At 48.4% G+C, this 5213-nt stretch overlaps 1 pseudogene; it reads right to left on the bottom strand.

Moving 5' to 3' along the window:
• Positions 1-1967: 1967 nt before the first annotated feature.
• Positions 1968-5006, bottom strand: LOC126079429 (elongation factor 1-alpha, oocyte form-like; annotated as a pseudogene).
• Between the last annotated feature and the right edge of the window lie 207 nt (positions 5007-5213).

Raw genomic sequence — 5213 nt, 5'->3', positions numbered from 1 at the left:
CTCTTCTGACATCCATTTTGGTCTTTTCTTTCTTTCCTGTGTTTTTAACAACCTTTTGCTTTCTTCATTTATGATGTCCTTGATGTCATTCCACAACTCATCTGGTCTTTGGTCATTAGCCTTCAATGTGTCAAATTTATTCTCTAGATGGTCTCTAAATACAGGTGGGTTATACTCAAGGTCATAATTTGGCTCTTGTGGACTTGCTATAATTTTCTTCAGTTTCAACTTGAACTTGCATAGGAGCAATTGATGCTCCAATTTGCAATTGGCCCCAGGCCTTGTTCTGACTGATATTGAGCTTCTCCATTGTTTCTTTCTACAGATGCTGTCGAATTGATTTCCTGTGTATTCCACCCAGCGAAGGCCATGTGTATAATTACAGTTTATATTGTTGAAAAAAGGTATTTGCAATGAATAAGTTGTGGGTCTTGCAAAATTCTATCATGCAAACTCTGGTGTCCTTTCTATCACTAAGGCCATATTTTCCGACTACTGATCCTTCTTTGGAAACCCTGGTGGCATAGTGGTTAACTGCTATGGCTGCTAACCAAAAGGTTGGTAGTTCGAATTCACCAGGCACTCCTTGGAAATTCTATGGGGCAGTACTACTCTACTCGGGATCCACTGGACGGCATTGGGTTTGGTTTTGGTTTTTGGATCCTTCTTTGTTTCCAGCTTCTGCATTCCAAAAAACAGTAATTATCAGTGCATTTTTATTGCATTATATAATGGGTAAGAAAGAATAGAGACAAATTAAACCTCCCTTTTGCCCCAATTATAAGTCAAATTTCATGTCCAAAGAATACCAGAACCCTGGTAACTGTCGTTCTGCAGAAGCAGGGACAACTCTCCTGTGACTCAGTGCTAGGAAAATGGTGTGTATGGTCAAAGCCAGCCCAGGCTCCCCAGGAGTAGGACGGCCACATATCCTTTGAGGGGACAGAGAGAGGGGAAGGCAGCAGGTCAGACTCTCAAGAAGAAAGAGTGGCAGGTAAAAAAAAAAGAGCATCCCAGCTGCGAGTGGGGAGAGGTAGTTATGAGATTATATACACCTGGCAGAAATCAGTATCTATAAATATGAAGGTAAAAAGATCTTTAGGCAGTCTCAACAATATTTGTAATTAAATATCTAATATTAGTTTAGAGAAGGAGTTGGCAAACTATGGCCCAGGAACCAAATCTGGCCTGCCACCTGTTTTGGTATCCCCTGTGTCCTAAGAGTGGTTTTTACATTTTGAAATGGTTGAAAAAATAAAAAGGATATTTCATGAAAGTGAAAATTATATGAAATTCAAATCTCAGAGCTGTGAAGTTTTACTGGCTCATGGACACCCTTATTCATTTTCATGTGTTGCTGGCTGCTCTGGTGCTTCAATGGTAGAAATAGTAGTTGTGACTGAGGGCCTATCTTTGTAATTACTAAGTCTGAAATGTTTATTATCTGGACTTTTTACAAAATGTTTACCCTCGTTCAGAGCATTTGTGTTTTAGTATGTTCTGTCAGTCACTCAGAAAACATTCTTGAGCACCATTCTGCCCAGGTATTAAAGAGACCAAGACTTAGGGAGGCAGGGAAGAGAGATGAAACCAAACATAAACTGCTCTTAGTTCTTTAATAGACAAAGGAACACACTATGAAGCAAGGTGCTTTTCACATCTCAGGATAATTCAACTTCATGACACATTGGATAGGGCAGAGAAGCAGGTTTGGGAGTGAAATAGGGAATGGCAGGATATGAGACTAAGGTATGAACACGATGTAATTTAGGGTCCTCCAGCTAAATCACACCCAGGACAACAATGCTTTGATGCCAGTGGTAGATGTTCCTCATCTACCTCATGCTTTCCTCCTTGGAAGAAATCAGGACCACTAGGTAAGTTTTAGTAATTTTACTCAGTAAGTACATGGAATGTTAAATATCTTTGCAGAAGGAAGGAGCTGAAGAAACTGTAGGGAGCAGGCTTCATTTCTTGCTGGCCTTGACAGCTGACTTGGTGACCTTGCCAGCACTGGAGGACTTCTTATCCACTACCTTGATGACTCCAACTGCCACTGTTTGTCTCATGTCCCGGATTGCAAAGCGACCTGGAAAAGAGAATAAAGAATGATTTCTGGATAGTAGCCTAGAACAAAAAGCCCTTTGGCCTGAGCCTCTGTTGCAGAATGGAGGTTGTGCCTTCTTCCCACGACTCAGTAGCAACCCATGGCTCACCTAGAGGTGGGTACTCAGAGAAAGTTTCCACACACATGGCCTTGTTGGGGACCATCTGCACAATGGCTGCATCGCCTGACTTCAAGGCCTTAGGGTTGTCCTCCAGCTTCTTGCCTGAGCGCCTGTCAATCTTTTCTCTCAGTTCAGCAAACTTGCAGGCGACGTGGGCTGTGTGGCAGTCCAGCACTGGGGAGTAGCCAGCATGGATCTGCCCAGGGTGGTTCAGGACAATCACCTGGCAGGTAGACAGGATAGAATTGGAAGAGTCACAAGATTAATGGCAGCTAGCCCTAGGATCTGGAGCAAAATCTTCACAAACCTGGGCCTCAATCTTAATTAGGACTGATTCCTAAGAAGGAGACCCATCACCACCATCCCTGAGGCCCTTGGCTTCCTGGAGCCTCACCTGTGCCACAAAGCTGCCAGCCTCCATAGGGGGGTCATTCTTGCTGTCTCCAGCCACATTCCCACGCCTAATGTCCTTCACAGACACGTTCTTCACATTGAAGCCCACGTTGTCACCAGGCAGGGCCTCAGCCAGGGCCTCATGGTGCATCTCCACAGACTTGACCTCTGTGGTGACGTTGGTGGGGGCAAAGGTGACCACCATTCCAGGTTTCAGGAAGCCAGTCTCCACACGGCCCACAGGCACAGTGCCAATACCTGTCCAGTGGAAGAAAGGAAGTCAGAGTTACCAAGAGGGGTGCCAAGCTTTTTGTCCTGGAAATAAACTCGTCCTGTGAGACCTGGCTGCCTGGGAGGTACCTGGCCCCTGGATTTAAGGACAAAGGAGCACCTACAGAAAACACATGGATGGATGCACTAGCTCTCTAAGGTACTGGACAGGTTCAAAATGCTGATTTCTCATCCTAGCTCAGAGAAGCAATGGAGTCAGGATTTGAACCAAGGCAGCCAGAACCCAAAGGAGGCCCAATGGCACAATGGTTAAGTGCTGAGCTGCTTAAAGTTTGGTGGTTCAGACCCACCCAATGGCTCTGGTAAAGATTTCAACCAAACCCATTCCTATCACCACTGGATTTCCATTCATAGTGACCCTATAGGGCAGTGTAGAACTTCCTCATAGTGCTTCCAAGTCTATAAATCTTTATGGAAGCCGGCTGCCACATCTTCCTCTTACATAGCACCTGGTGGGTTGGCATAGCGGCAACCTTTCAGTTAGCAGTGGAGCTCTTGAAGCACTGCATTTGCCTGGAAAACCCTATAGGGAAGTTCTACCCTGTCATATGGGTCACTATGTGTCAAAATCAGACTCCAGAACTCGTTCTTAATTCCTAAATGAGCAGTCTACCCTCCACCCCATCCAGCCCCTCACTCACCTCCGATCTTGTACACGTCTTGCAGAGGCAACCTCAGGGGCTTGTTGACTGGGCGAGTGGGTGGGAGGATGGAATCCAGAGCTTCTAGCAGTGTCACTCCGGTGACATTCCCCTCCTTCCTCTCCACCTTCCAGCCTTTGAACCAGGGCATCTGCAGGGAGGGTTGAGGTGGAGGTGAGTCTGAGGCCGTGGTTCCCAGTAACCCCCGCCCAGGGCCATCTGAGTCCCACCCGGCAGACTCACGTTTGTGCTGGGCTCCAGCATGTTGTCCCCGTGCCAGCCCGAGATGGGCACGAAGGCCACGGCGGCCGGGTTGTAGCCGATCTTCTTGATGTAGGCGCTCACTTCCTTGGTGATCTCCTGGAACCGTGCAGCACTGTAGGCGGGCTCGGTGGAATCCATCTTGTTGACCGCCACGATGAGCTGCTTCACGCCCAGCGTGTAGGCTAGCAGCGCATGCTCGCGAGTTTGCCCGTTCTTGGAAATGCCGGCTTCGAACTCACCCACACCACCAGCCACAATGAGCACAGCACAGTCGGCCTGCATAGACGGGGCCCCAGGAACAGAGAGGCTTGGTAAGGTGGTGTCTGACCGGGTGGGAAGCCCGCTAGAGCTTCGGAAGTCCCAGATCCCATTGAGAAGCTGAGGAAGGCTACCAAAAACTTAAAAATGCACAAGGGACATTCGTGGAGCCCCTGGCTGCTATGGACAGGGACCCTGCTGTGGAGAGTTAAGCTCTCATCTAGTCCTATAAATGAGCGTCTAGCTCCTTCCTCCCAGACCTGCTGATCTACATGTCTGAGCATCAGAAGACCTGGTCTTAACCCAGCCCCAAATGAACCCCTTAGAGTGATGAAACAGATGATTGGTATGGGTGAGGACAACCCTTCCCCAGGGCTTGGACATTAAAGCCTGAGCTTCCCCCTCCATCCAGAGGCCCCTTGGGCATTGGCTTCAGTACCTGGGAAGTGCCTGTGATCATGTTCTTGATGAAGTCCCTGTGGCCTGGGGCGTCAATGATGGTGATGTAGTATTTGCTGGTCTCAAACTTCCACAGGGAGATAATCAATGGTGATGCCGCGTTCTCTCTCTGCCTTCAGCTTGTCCAGCACCCAGGCATACTTGAAGGAGCCCTTGCCCATCTGGGGGCATGGCGGGGGGGGGGGGTGGGGGGGTGTAAAATGCATTAATGGAGAGCCGAACAAGTCCATCTCAGACCCTACTTTCTGCTCTCTATAACTAGACCCACACATGAGGACGATCTCTCCCTACCTCTCTCCCCACTATATCCAGACAGGGCATGCCTCACCTCTGCAGCCTCCTTCTCAAACTTCTCGATGGTTCTCTTGTCAATGCCACCACACTTGTATATGAGGTGCCCAGTGGTGGTGGACTTGCCAGAGTCCACATGCCCGATGACAACGATATTGATATGGGTCTTCTCTTTGCCCATGGCGGTGGGTTGCAGAGTCACTACTGGACAAAAGTGGGGATGAGTGAAGCTGAATCATCCCAGGACTGCACCCTCTCTCTATTCCTCTACACTCCTGTCAGGTACGTGGTCTGCATTCCACAGCACCTAGCCCGGAGCTCAGGATACATCAGGGGTTAAGTAGCTGTAAACTGAAATGCACTTGCCCAGGCCGTACCTTCGGGACAA

The sequence above is a fragment of the Elephas maximus genome, chromosome 7 (genome assembly GCF_024166365.1).
Source record: "Elephas maximus indicus isolate mEleMax1 chromosome 7, mEleMax1 primary haplotype, whole genome shotgun sequence".
In the NCBI taxonomy this organism is placed as follows: domain Eukaryota; kingdom Metazoa; phylum Chordata; class Mammalia; order Proboscidea; family Elephantidae; genus Elephas; species Elephas maximus.
This window is presented reverse-complemented; position numbering and strand designations above follow the sequence as displayed.